The sequence below is a fragment of the Natrix helvetica genome (assembly GCF_964273705.1).
Source record: "Natrix helvetica genome assembly, chromosome: 1".
Classification (NCBI taxonomy): Eukaryota; Metazoa; Chordata; class Lepidosauria; order Squamata; family Natricidae; genus Natrix; species Natrix helvetica.
Window position 1 is genome coordinate 164723539 of NC_138548.1, and position 12859 is coordinate 164736397.

The following is a 12859-nucleotide window of genomic DNA, read 5'->3' on the forward strand; positions in this document are numbered from 1 at the left end:
TTTGTTTTTTTAACCTTCTCAAAATCCAAGCATGAGCCCCCAGCAGTATGCCTCAAGCCACAGAAGGATGCCATACCTGATTGCATTCCAGATGTTTGACCTTACTCTCCAAAAATTCTCCAGCTAAAATTACCACTACTGAGAACTGCAAGCACTGAGGCCCACATAACTGAAAGGCACTGATATTAGACAGATTTCCATCAAGGACAAGCGAGAAGTTACAAACACCAGGATATTTACGCATGTCAGGTGTTCCTGTTTCTTGAGATTTATTGGAATGAGATTTGGCTGGAAAAGATTTCTGTGAGATAACTACCACTGCCCTCTAAGGCTAACAAAAACGATGTTAAAAACAAAACAAAAGAACATTTTTACTACAATGTTGTTAAAAAAAATTGTAATCCCCCAAATTTGGAGAAATTGAAATGGTTTTAAAGAGGCCACTCTGGAATGTTTCTGCAATTCTCTAGTCTAGTCTGAAACTCTGAGATTTCTGGTAATCTACTTTCCAGGTACTAAATAGACTTGACTTGCTTGACTATCTAGAATCTAGATTATTTAACCTTAGCTAAAAGAACTTTCCTCAACATTAAAAATATATTAAAATGCATCTGTTTTTGGTGCCAAACATTTTGATGGAGTCTCATGAAGAGAGATTGAGGTGGCAATTTTGAGTGTTCAACTCTTTTATATGCTTCAGCCACAAAGAACCTTGAAGATCAAACCACCATTCTAGTAATAGCCTTGGAACCAATAAAGATAATAAAGTCTGTTCCTAAAACCCAGTCCCAGTTAATAATAATGTTTTCATCATAAACTGGTCCAGTTTCTAGAGAAGTATGAGACAGACCCACATACAAGGCATTGCAGGAATCCGAATGTGTGAATGTGTACCCCTGAAACAAGGCACGCCTATTCAGGTAGGTAAGCTTGCAAGCTTACCCTGCAAGCTGGCAGACAGGATGCATCTATTAGCACAGTCTTATCTTTAGGATAAACATCTGGTAAAACAATGAGTTTACTTTGGTAAGGATTAAAAATTTTGGGGGGGGGGGAGGAATCAGAGATTGTTTATAACTTCTGGGATGTTCTGCCAGGTTGTGATTCAGGTTTTGTGGGTTACACCCCAACCTACATAATGAGTATATAGTGTGGGAGAAGAAGACAGAAGCAGCAACAGCTGCCTTTTTGCCTCTCGCAGCAGGAGGTGTCCAGAGGAGGAGATGTTCTGCAGAGGAAACTCTCTGGATTTCCTGATTGTGCCTTTGAGGATGTATTTTCTTCCAACTAAAAATGGCCAATGTTAATGCTCCTAAAAAAATTAGATAAATAATTACTTATGCTATTCATTTGTTAGATATACATCCTGTCTTTTCTCCAGGAGCACAAGATGAGGCACATGGCACCAACATCCATTCTATCTATGAGCTGTGGTGGTGCAGTGGTTAGAATGCAGTATTGCAGGCTACTTCTGCTGACTATAAGCGCTAATTAAAAAAAAGACTGCCGGGTGCCTGCAGTTCGATTCTCACCAGCTGAAGATTGATTCAGCTTTTCATCCTTCCGAGGTGGGTAAAATGAGAACCCAGATCGTTTGGGGTGATATGCTGATTCTTTATACCGCTTAAAGAGGGATGTAAAGCACTGTGAAGTGAAATATAAGTCTAAGGGCTATTGCTGTCTCCCACCAGAGCAGGTCTGGAAGGAAGGCTGGAGTGAGTGGGAATGACTGACCCAAAGTCATTCAGTGACTTCCTACTACTAAACATGACTTCCGAGAATAGTTAACAGGAATAAAAAGACAAGGCAATTCAACCCATCCCTCTTCCTTAACTTCCCTTGATATTTATCTGTAGATAGATTGAATCCACAAACAATTTTTAAAATCCCTATGCTTAGCTATGTGTGTGTGTGTGTATTAGTATTTTGCTTGTTTATAGATAGTTTTAATTGCTGTGACTGGCCCTGAGTCACGCATTTGAGGTTTGCAGTTATATAATTGGAATTTAAAAAATAAAGTCTTTTAAAAATCAAATCCCTACATACACAAATAAAATGACCTTGTTAGGCATGAGGAATTGCCTGTTTATCTACTTACTGAACTAAAATTTGAATATTAAGTTGAGAGTGTGGTGCATCACAATTTTATTAGGAAGATAGATTATACACACATACATATACATATGTCTATGTACACATGCAATCAAACATATACATACACACATATACACAGGATTTTAGAATTAAATTAAGAATTTTAAGAATTTAAATTATACATCATTAAAAATTATACAGTATATAAAAATAACAGTGCAATCTTGTGATTATGTATAAATTTAGATTTCCGTTATTGGATGTAAAAGTATCTTTAAAAATTAAAAACACAACAAAACACCTGGTTATTCTGTAAATTAATATGCACAGAATTTTAGCTGTGGCGTTGCATGTTTACAATAAATCCTGCTGTCTTTTGATGCTTAACTCTTGTAATTGTGTCTTGAATGGAAGCATTATAAAGCATTCTTAAATCAATTTTCAACTCAAACCCCCTTTCTCATGAACAAAATATTGAATCTCTTTAATACATTTAAATTATAGGAATAATGATCATAATGGTCTGTGATTAGTGTGTGGGTGTGGGTATATAGAGCAGACCCGCGCGCACACATACACATAGAGATGTATTTTATTTATTGATTTGATTTGTCAATCGTTTACAAGATAATAGGTATAAGAATAAAAATGAGTATGAATGAAATGGGGACGAATAAATGGGGACAGTAGGACAGAGACAGTAGGCACGAGATATAGATAGGTATGAAGATAGACAGATATTTATTTGGAGACCACACATCAGAATTTCATTTTTTTAATGTGTGCCAGTGTGTTCACAGAAAAAAAGTGACAATAAAGGTTACCTTATAAAGATATAAGATCACCTTTATCTTATAAAGAAAATATAACAGAAAATATAAAATCCAAAGACTTGTCAGCGTCAACCAAGTTTGCCATTTATTTCGGAACTCAGTCTGACTCTTTAGGGTGGTGTGTAAAACCCCGTCCAAAGTGGTGAGGACGATGATGATGCATCCAAAGCCCCTTAAAAACACTCGTTGATTCGAGCCCCATTCCCGATCGCCAGATCTTAGCTGGAGGGAAGGGAAACCCAAGGGGTCGGCCCGGGTCACCCACCGCAAGCCCCCCCCAGAGCTATCGGGAGAGAGTGAGTTTCCCAAGATTGCTGCGCTCCCAAGCGAGACACCCGAGCGGCTCCCTCGGCCAGGCAAAGCGCCGGGGCGCCCTCGGGGATCTCCAACAACCGCCTGACAGCCGGCCAAGTGGGCGGGTCAGGACGTGTCTCTCCGTTCCCGGCCGGGCTGTGCGCGGGGTGGTGCTCTTCTTCCCAGCTCCGGAGGCACCGAGAGGCTGCTGGCTTGGCTGCTGTTTTGGACATTCGCCGGAAACGAGGGGAGACTCCGGGCGGCCGAGAAGAGACTCGCCACCCGGCGAGCAAAAGCCTCGCTTCTCCGAAGCGCCATCTGGACCAGCTCTCTTGGAGAGAGAGAGGACTTGAGGGCACCGGCGGAGGGAGGGAGGGGGGGTGCTTCTCGGTCGGCGGGCGCCGCCAATTGGGTGTCCCCATAGGAAGGTAAGGAAGCTGGCTGGCTGGCTGGGGAAAGCGGAGGGCGCGCTTTTTCTAGGGGTGGAGATTAGCCGGGTCCTCTTGGTGGGAATGGGGAGGAATGGGGGGACGGGACGGGACGGTAAGGAGACCTGAGAGATTCTGGTCTCCTGGCATGGCGGGCGCGCGCGCCTTCCCTTATTTTGGTCGGCTGGGGGTGGGGTGGGGGGGAGCGGTGGGCAAGCGTAGAGATGGCGTATTCGATGGCGGCAAATGGTCGGGGGCTCTCTTAAGGCTAGCGGGACTAGTAAAACCTTTTTTTTAAAAAAAATAGTTTAATTTTTATTTTTATTTTGCGAGAAATATTTTGAGAGAAATCACTTTGTGCAACCCGTGACCGGTTTTGAGAGCTTCGCCGACGGGGGGGGGGGGGAAAGCTTCTATTGTGGCGCCCCCTCGAAACGGGACGTTGCAATTAATCCCGTCCCTATTTGCTCCTTCGGTGCAACTTTTAATATAAGTTGTATTTGTTGTTGTTGTTCGGCATTGAAAGAATGGTTTTCTCTCTTGCTTGCGACGCAATCGCTTTTTTTTTTGCACCTACCGCGCCTCTCCCCCCCCCCCCCCAAACATTATCACAGTAATGCGCCGGCTATATGTTTTGTTTTGCAAAATTGGGCATGGAGTATGTTCTCCCTACAGAACAGAGTATATATTTGAGTAACCTCACCCTTGTAGTGAACCTCGGGGTGATTAAGTGCATCTGTCATATCCTGTGGTTTAGCCATTTCCTATCCTCCCGACAGAGTTTCACTGAAAGTCCTTTGAAGTGCTACTGTTTGATCACTCACCTCTTTCCCCCCCCTGGGAACTGCAGCCAAGTTTAAAACAACAACAACAACAACAACAAAAACTTAGATAACAAAACTTTTGGTTTCAATTCGAAGGATTAAAAAAAAAAACAATTCTTTCCTCTATCCCCTCCCTCCACTCCTTAATGTTGTAAAACGATGTCACGTGGTCTTCTTTTACGCAACCTTTTGGAATGTCTTTAGAATAAGGGGGGGGGAGAAATAGGTGTAAATCTGACAGTCAGGTGGTTGGTGTGCTTACTCAGGAGTAAGGTTGGCTGAGTTTTAAGCTGTGGCACGAGGACTAGTGACACTGCCCTAGAAAGCAGTAAGGTTCAAATGCAAACATTCCAAACAAGAGAACCATGCTTTGATGTGGAAAAGAGCTGCTTGCTGCTGCCCTTAAGTGCAGGGAACCTGGGCTATTAGTGCCAGCGTGACTTTAAATGCCTTACTTGATGTGCCTTTAAATGCCTTAGTTGTCTGGATCGCAATTTATATCAGCCTTGTGCAATGATGGATGTCTCTGTATAAGATAGATGACATTTCCTGGCATGGTTATATTGGCTAGGAATTTATCTATTTATCTATTTTTAGAGCTGATGTATAAAGGTTGCAATAAGGCCCAAACCAAATGGTGTCATTTGTGACCTTCTATCAAAAGACATAATCAATGTAATTGTACTTTGCAGTAGTTCATCAAAAAGCACGGACAGTTTTAATTATGGGTAATATTTTAGAGGACAATATAGTTTTCGTGGGGATAAAGATAAATATAGGGCCTACGCGTCTGTTCTTTAATTTTGAGTTATAGGATAGATAGAACATAGAGTTATCTCGAAATGCAGCTACTTTTAACCTTTCTTCAGTGTTCATGTTGAGGCTGGATGTTCATGAAGTTCAGATGTTAACAAGATGAGCCCTTTTAGTGCTTGGGTTGGAGACAGAGTTGTGGATAAGACAGGGGGGAAAAAACCCATTCCTGAAAAGACAGTAACAACTCATGATTTACATATTGCTTTCAAGAAAACAATATTTCCACGTTCCAAAAGTCATCCCAAATCAAACTTGACTGGAACAAGACTTTACTTTTTAAGCAATTCTTAGGGTGCAGCCAAGCATTTGGGAGCTATAAATAGCGCATTTGGATGATTCTTCATGTGTTAATTTTCTGTTTTAGTGCTTTTCTACTTTTCCTTTCTTTGAAGGAGGGAAGCCAAAATGCCATAACTGTTTTTTCTAATGCCTATCCAATGAAGTAGATTAGGGAGAGAAATCAAGGAATTTCTTAACATCACACGGTGAACTTTCTACATCTCTGTGGTCAAAGTCTAGTATTCTGATAACAATTACTATGCATGGCCACATAGAGTTTATTCTAAGACTCTTGGAGATTCTCTGGTCTTCCACTAATTCCCCCAATACAAATTACCAGCAGTTTGTCTTGTATAACTTGAACCGAAGAAAAGAGACTTCTGCAGCATTAGCCACAACAGTGTTATAGCAACAGCTTTGGGGGGGATTAACTTCTTTTTTATTATGTAGCAATCCTGTAAAATGCAGTAATGATAAAAGGGAAAACCTCTGATTTCCTTCCTGCATTTTCTCCTCCTCCATACAACGCTGGTCCTGGCAAGCTCCCAAACAGACTTTTGCTCTTGTCAAGCGATTGCATAAAAATCATAGGGCAGATCTAGAAACGTTGATATTAAGGAGGCTATCATACTATTACAGATTTCCCTTCAAGAGGCAGAGTGTGGAAAAACATCAAAATACATACATACGTACATTGCTCCATACAAGTTGTCCTCGATTTACGACCACAATTGAGCCCAACATTTCTGTTGCTAAGTGAGACGTTTGTTGAGTGGGTCTTGCCCCATTTTATGATCTTCCTTACCACAGTTATTAAGTGAATTACTGCAATTGATAAGTTGGTAGCCTTATTAAAGTGAATCTGGCTTCCCCATTGACTTTGTTTGTCAGAAGGTCGCAAAAGGGGATCACATGATTTCCGGACACTGTGACCATCGTAAGTATGAGTCAGTTGCCAAGCATCTGAATTTTGAACATGTGACCATGGGGATGCTGCAGTGGTGGGTTGCAGGCGGTACGCCCTTACAGGTGTACCTGAGCCTGTCCGGAGTACTGGATACCGTTCTGGTACGGTGCTCCGGAGGGCCCACCCACCTGCCCGAGCTCCTTACTGGTCTTTTAAGTCTTTAGCGCTTCCGTGCACGGCACGTACAGCGCCTGCGCGATGCTCTGCTGAGTAGCTGGAGTGTCGTGGAGGCTCACGGAGGCACTATGACACATGCGTGTGTGGATGCCGTTGGGCGCGTTCCAACTGTACAGTGCTGCAATGGTCGCAATTGTGAAAAATGGTCCTATGTCGCTTTTTTCAGTACCGTTATAGCTTTGAATGGTAGCTAAATGAACTGTTGTAAGTCGAGGACTACCTGTATTAACAGAGTGCCCTTAAAACTACCTTTGAGCATGGCTTTAGGGAGCCTGTCCAGCAGGGCTGGACATGCTGCAATACTTTGCAAGAATAAAGTGATAAGAGATCCAGAGATCCAGAGATTATGAGATCATATCCAGCTACTGTATATGCAGAGCTGCTTCCTTCCACTTCCTGAATATCCTTATCTAAAAGCCTCTTTTTAACTAGAATTTCTCTTGCCTGGGCATAACCCATTCCTATCAGTCTTTGGGGAGGAAGTTCCTGCAGTATTTTTTTTTGTTGTTGTCGAATATTCAGCTTCCAGGATCTTCAACATAAAAGGGGTGAAAAATTGAATTTTCTCCAAAAGTTAGGTATCCTATTTATGCTCTGCCTCTAAATCAAATGCAGAGTAGGGATTGCAACACAACCCTTGAAAACTTGGTTTGAAATAGAAGTTTCTCCTTTCTAAAGCCAGATTCCTCTCCATGGAGGAGATGCACACTGGACATAAACCAGAAAAGCATGATAACAATTGCATTTACCTTGTGTAGGGAGGGAAAAAAAGACAAAGTAAGTACAATGCTTGTTTGTGCCTTCTGGATGTTGCAGATCATCAGAGACCACTAGAAGAGAGAAGTCCTGAATCCATATGTAAAAGATTTCTCTCTCTTCCTTCTCTGAAAGCTCTCAAGCCCAGGAGCTTTTGTAAGTTAATTCAAAGGCTAAGTATGTAAGATACTTGAATCTCAAAACAGAGAATATTCCCTGTGAGTCAGAGGTGGATCGCGGTGCTGGCTTTATCGCAAAATCAGTTCTCATGGCTGAAATACTGTTCTGTGAAATTTAGTTCTCCATAACTTACTTATCAAAGTAAGAATTCCTCAGCCAGTTTCCAGTTGAAGAGATAATTTCTGTTGATTAGGACTAAGCATGATAAGGTGTCTTAGGTGACTCATAGTGGGTTGGTTTTAGATTCTGGATTTGGAGGGTTGGAGCTGCTAATTCTTATCCTGGGCACCTCTGAAGAAAATTGGTGGAGCTTAGGGAAGGGAAAATTTTGATTCTTTCTATTGTTCAGCAACTACTGAAGAGACTGGAGAAAAAAGGGGAAAAAAGGAGAGAAAATATATTGCTACTACAATCCTAATGCCTACATCTATCCTATATTTTCCAGTGTTATTGTCACTACTAGGACAGTAATGACAATAACTATGTCATTGCTACATTTGCAAATTATGCTTTCTTATGCTAAATCCATACAATAAAGGGCCAAGTTATAAAATACTGTATATCCTTTACTTATTTAATACTTGGGAAGCATTATCAATTTATTTGGTTTCAGGTTATTTGAAAGAGGACGATTCAGAATCCAAGTGCAATATGTATACATAATTGTCACTCCAAAAATGGTTGGTCAAATTCCTTGAAAGCCATAGAACTATATTTTTTTCCAAATAAGGAAACTTGGCACATTCTGCTGTGTTTTAAGCTAGTACAAATGTAGTGCTTACTTTATTGGCAATACATTGGCCTGCTGCCTTTGCATAGAAATGCTGAAAGCTATTTCATCTCTTCTTTTTTATTTTTATTTGTTTTAAATTCCAAGTTCAAAGAGATTAGTGAAGAACGATTTAGTTCCAGGATGTGTTGCAAATTTAGTGGCTAAAAGTTGCAAATAATATATTATAGGTGTGTAAGTTTGCTGCTCTGTATGGCTTGTACAATTTTTAGAAACATGCTTTGCTCATTTTAGGCTAAATCCTTTTACCTATTTTAAGCAATAAAAACTCTTTAAGAACAAGCTTTTCATAATAGGAAGAATTAAGGCTGTGTCATACTGAATCTGGAAATTTTGAATTTTGAATGAATAATATTACTGATATTATTTGACAAGTAGCAAGTTCTGTACAGTCTAAGGTTTGAGCAGATATAACAAAAATGTGAGAGCTTAGGACAACTTAAAATGTAGGAGGAACAGGCTGAACTCAGTGATGGACATTAATTTATGATTAGTTAATTTCTAACCTCTCTTTTCTCAGAAAAAGAGCAAGGATAATTTGCTGGAATCCTTCATTAAACAATCAGTGTTGGAATTATTAGTATTTAAAAGTGACATTGAGTTTTGCACGTACCTTGAAGCCATTTTTAAAAGCATCAATCTAGTTGTTTTCAAACATGTTGGAATCAATACGTCCATTAAAAAATGACAGCATGTGGTAGATCTTTCTTTATGTTACACCCATTTGTATGCTGCCTGTTATGATTCCAGTTTATTAAACTAAAAACGACCACACAATACTGATAAAAGCAAGAAACAATTATTGTTCATAGGAGAATGATTTTTATCAGCCTCAGTATAAGCCCTGTGTTTTTTGGAACAACTATTTTAATAGAACAAAAGAAAAGTATTAAAAGAAGGTGATTGGGAAGAAATGCTCCTTTGGGTAGGAATTAAGATCAGTGTATGGGGGGGATTCTTGAATTCATGCTTCTGATCCTTAACTTTTATTGGGAGAGAAAAAAGGCATATATCTTCAGGTTAGAAGCCCAGCTTTGCAAACAAGCGCTCAATATTTTTGGGTTTATGACCTTATATTTTTAAGTAACTAGTTGATAACCCGGCGTTGCCCAGGTATTTATTTATAAGGGGGAAATGTCTGGACCAAACATAATTTCTAATGTTGGATTTTCCCCCTTACCAGAGGGAGGCCCCTTGTGGAGTACTGTGAAGCCATTATCACGGCAACTCCACTACACTGTACAGTAGAAGCCATTTTAAGGCACAACAGGCTGTATCTCAACAGAACACCCCCCCCCCGAGGGGTATTAGGGGTGTCTTATCCCCACAGTATTTGTTTCCAGAGAGTAAATCATCTATTCCAAGTTTGATTGAAATTGCTAGAGGCATTCCAGAGCCATATATATATTAGTGGCTAATACAACTGCTTAATATGTAATACAGCCCTGGTTCGAATCCCAGTAAAGGTATGGCTAGCTAATGAGAGCTAAATAGCTTGAAATAGATCTATACTAGTCTCCCTTTATTTATCAGCACAAATACAACACACACACACACACACACACACACACACATATGTATATGTGTGTGTGTGTGTGTGTGTGTGTATGAGAGAGAGAGAGAGAGAGAGAGAGATATTAATTAAAGTCCTCAAAATTAGATAGCTAACAGTCCTTGTTAAAAATATTTTTATTAAAGATTTTTTTTTACAAAGTTAAAAGATAAACCTTGAGTGAGAAAAAAAGCTTTAAAAAGTGGCGAAAATGATAAATAACATAGAGAAAGAAAGAAAATAAGACATTCCCAATGTTCTTTATAGCTCTTTAGAGACATACTTGAAAACAATTCTCCCTTCAAAGTTACAAAACATGGTTCCTTTCTGTCCATATCCCACCCATATTAATTGATAAATGCAGTTAACAATATTTTATTTTTATCCATTTTCAGCAAAAAATCCATAAAGGATTTCCAGTCTTTTATAAAAAGTATTGTTTCCTCCTAATCAAACACATCAATTTGGCCATTTGTAAAAATCCTTTGTTATGGGCAAACTTTAAGCTATTTGTAGCACGTGCATAGTGAAGTTAAAGTGAGGAGAAAACCAGTCCCCCTGGTATTAGCTTTCCTAAATAGTTTATCTAAGGACAATTCTTGCTTTCAAAAGGATTCAATGTAATCCAGGCCCATCCATGCAAATCAATCAATAAAAATACTTTTTATCTTTTTGCTTCCTTTTTGTTTTATGAAAGGAAAAGCAGAGCAAAGTTTTTATAAAGCTCTTAATTTATAGGGAACAAAGGACTACCCGAAGGCAGTTAAAGCTATAACCACCCACAAACCAGTTATTTCTTTGTCTGGAAATGCTAATTTGTAAACTCTATGGATCCAGGAGTTAAACTGTAGTTTTTCTACAGGAAGAAGAAAAGAAACCCCATAGATGTCTTTCGCACACCTGACAGTCATGTGGAAAAGGCTATTTCTTTTTCCTAAGTTGTCGTAACACTCACTTTGGAACAAGCAAAGACTGTTGCTAATGATGAGCAAGAAGGCAAGCTGCCAAATAACAGGAACTCAGCAAGTATCTATTTAACTATATTGAACTGAACACACTGTTGTCAAAGAGGTAGATATCCAAAGCACAAACCACAATAGACAGAAATACAAAACACAACAAAGTGTCTCTTAGATTTTGTTCTCCTTGGTGTTGAAGATGACACTTTCGAAGCTATAGAAATAATTGCCAGCCAGTGAAGACCTCCCTTTCCAACCTCAACAAATCTATAGAATATAAGTCACTTCTTTCTTCTTGTTGGGTTTTTCTTTCTTTTGGTAAACTCTCAAGGCACATTAACTTATTTAGATCATCAAAACCTAAGTTCAATCCATCCCTCAGAGCCATTTCTAAAGTAACTTTCACCTTTTGAAAACAAAGTCCTTCCTTTTCATAAGGTGAGCGTTACTTTAGAATTGTCCCTATTTGATGGATAATGACCAAATGATTCCTTCATATGCACATCATGTGTTACTAATATGCTTGCACACAACAAAGCCAATCGTTCTAACCTTCCCCATGGCTATCCTACAATAGTAGCAGGAGCTCCTGATGGTGTTTCTGTAAATGATATGACCAGGGGGTTGAGGAATTATGCCTCTTGTTCCCTTAAAGCAGCAGTTTATATCTAATGAAACCTAAACATTCAGTTCTCAGGAAAGGATGAGAGAAATTCTTGGCTTGCAAAGGTAAAGCAGAACTTTTAGTTTGATCTTTCTTGAAAATACCTTTCCTCCTTGGTTACATAGTTTAGAAATCACAAGGTGAATTTTGTGTAGCATTTACAGGGGATATGTAACATTCAATATATATGTAGATGATGTGCATATATATTATATATTCTATCTATCTATATATCATCTATCTATCATCTATCTATCATATCTCTCTCTCTTTCTCTCTCTCTCTCTCTCTCTCTCTCTCTCTCTCTCTCTCTCTCTCTCTCTCTATCATCTACCTACCTACCTACCTTACCTACCTACCTACTTACTTACCTATCTAAGCATTTACATATTCTGGATCTTGAAAAGATTTGCCAATGGGAGATAATGTAGTTACAATATTTTTTGACAAAGCCTTTTGTAGATGGTTACAACTAATGCAGTGTTGTTGCCATATTGAGGCAGCTCCTAGCAGTTTCATTTCAAATATGTTGGGTTATAAATTGTATGCCCTCCCTCCAGGCTGCTCGTTGATTTAGGTAAATTATGTTTTAAATCATTTAGTATATGTCTTTGCTTATAATCGTTTTTTTACACTTATGACCATTGCAGCATCCCTGTGGTTATGGGATCAAAATTCAGATGCTTGCTTGGCAACTTGTTCATATTTATGATGGTCGCAGTGTCCCAGGGTCATGTAATCAACTTTTGCGACCTTCTGACAAGTAAAGTCAATGGGGAAGCCAGATCTGCTTAACAATCATGTTACTAACACCTGCAATGATTCACTTAACAACTGTGGCCAAAAAGGTCGTAAAATGGGCCAAAACTCACTTAACAAATGACTCACTTATTAAGACAAATTTTGGGCTCAATTGTGTTCGTAAATCGAGGACTACCTGTAAAAGAAGACTGGAGGATTCCAGTCCATGATTTTGTACTCTGCTCCCTTATTTTTGGCAGTCATTAAGAGAAATACTCTGAATTTAGGCAGTATGAAGAACTCCGAAGAACTCTTGAGGAGATGGGAGGATCATCAAAAATGGAGGATGATCATGTTTTAATGGATTTTGTGTACCCAATCAGGAAGGATCCAAAGAAGACCTAAGACTATCATTGTTTTGCTAGTTGTGCAAGATTGACAACTAAGCATAATTAAAGCCTTAAATTAACTGTGGGGAGGAGTTAGTAATACATAACTAACTGTG

General features: G+C 39.3%; 1 protein-coding gene across 4 annotated transcripts in view; it reads left to right on the plus strand.

Moving 5' to 3' along the window:
• Positions 1-3389: 3389 nt before the first annotated feature.
• Positions 3390-12859, plus strand: part of MAP3K20 (mitogen-activated protein kinase kinase kinase 20) — a 125255-nt gene continuing 115785 nt past the window's right edge. For 3 of the 4 annotated variants that reach the window (XM_081936303.1, XM_081936302.1, XM_081936304.1), the window contains exon 1: positions 3516-3649. The gene's annotated coding sequence lies outside the window, so the exon portion shown is untranslated. Of the gene's footprint in view, positions 3650-12859 lie in introns of all 4 variants that reach the window. The other variant, XM_081936301.1, reaches the window with a different exon arrangement.